This window comes from Limulus polyphemus, unplaced genomic scaffold, assembly GCF_000517525.1.
Source record: "Limulus polyphemus unplaced genomic scaffold, Limulus_polyphemus-2.1.2 Scaffold152, whole genome shotgun sequence".
In the NCBI taxonomy this organism is placed as follows: Eukaryota; Metazoa; Arthropoda; class Merostomata; order Xiphosura; family Limulidae; genus Limulus; species Limulus polyphemus.
In genome coordinates this window covers 518,622-518,942 of record NW_013665762.1, presented here as the reverse complement: position 1 = coordinate 518,942, position 321 = coordinate 518,622, and positions in this window count along the sequence as shown.

Genomic DNA, 321 nt, shown 5'->3' with positions numbered 1-321 from the left:
AATCAGCCCCATCCATCTCATTAGAGAAAATTAAAACCTTCATTCTTTTTTACATTTTATGTTTCCTAACGATTGTATTATGATGAATAAAAGTTGAGTATATATTGAAGTTTCTTGACTATGAAGTTCAATTTATAATTTGTATTCTAAAAATTTGAGGGTCGATGACAACTTTATAAATTCGTTAAGGTGGTCGACAACTCAAAAAAGTTTGGGAAACCCTAATTCAGAAGTACAGAATAGAGTGCTAAGACGCTTTAAGCCTGGAAGTACAGGATAGAATGCTGGGATGCTTTAAGTCTGAAATAAAGGATGGAATGT